Here is an 873-nt window from a genome sequence, read left to right as displayed (position 1 = left end):
TAACTATACTTCTATACTAATATAATAAAGCGTAAACACGCACTATTTATATATGTAAGATATGAGCCATCACAGTATATTTTTGAATAGTGTTTTTTAAAAGAAATCCTTACCCTTACGATACGTTTTAGGGTATATATGTTCACGCTATTAAACTCAGTGGGTAATTAACTCGAAGATAACTGTTATGCAGGAAAGGGCCAAATACTACTATCCTGCCAATAGTAAAGTGTTGCCATGGTAACTGATAAGCAATTCTCAGCTAATGTCAACTGCCTTCGTTGTCATTGAAGCATTTGAATTTTGATATTACAATTGTATGAAATGTAAACAATAAAATGAAGTTTTTATAATATTCATATGGTTGAAGACGCACGGGAACGGCTAATCTTAGATATCCAAACAGATTAATAGGATCAAGACAGAGAAATGATCATTTTTTTCTATTCTCAGGTGGCTGCTGTAGAAAGGAAGGGTGGTTACAACCAGTTGTGCGATATCTGGGCTTGTGGGATTACTGCAATCGGTAATATTTCACTTTAAAACACACACAATACTTTCATAATATAATTAACAAGGAGAACGTTAGTTATGAGTCTGTACATCGGTAGAGGTAGACGTAGAAAGAGATCGATTGCGTGAAAGGTGACATGATCAAATAGGGAGTGACTGAGATGACATATGATAGAGTTATGTGGAGAACAAAAACCTATTGCACCCTACAGGAGTGGAAAAAGATCTATTTCTAGAATGTTTTTTATTTGTAATATAATATGGTAAACGAGCAAGCGGCCTGAATCCACCGAAATGGAAAGCGACCGCTGCCCATAGACATCCGCAATTGCAGCGTTGCCTACCCTTCATTGATGGAAG

This window comes from Papilio polytes, unplaced genomic scaffold (assembly GCF_000836215.1).
Source record: "Papilio polytes unplaced genomic scaffold, Ppol_1.0 DF821400.1, whole genome shotgun sequence".
NCBI classification, from domain to species: Eukaryota; Metazoa; Arthropoda; class Insecta; order Lepidoptera; family Papilionidae; genus Papilio; species Papilio polytes.
Note: the sequence above shows the minus strand (reverse complement) of the source record.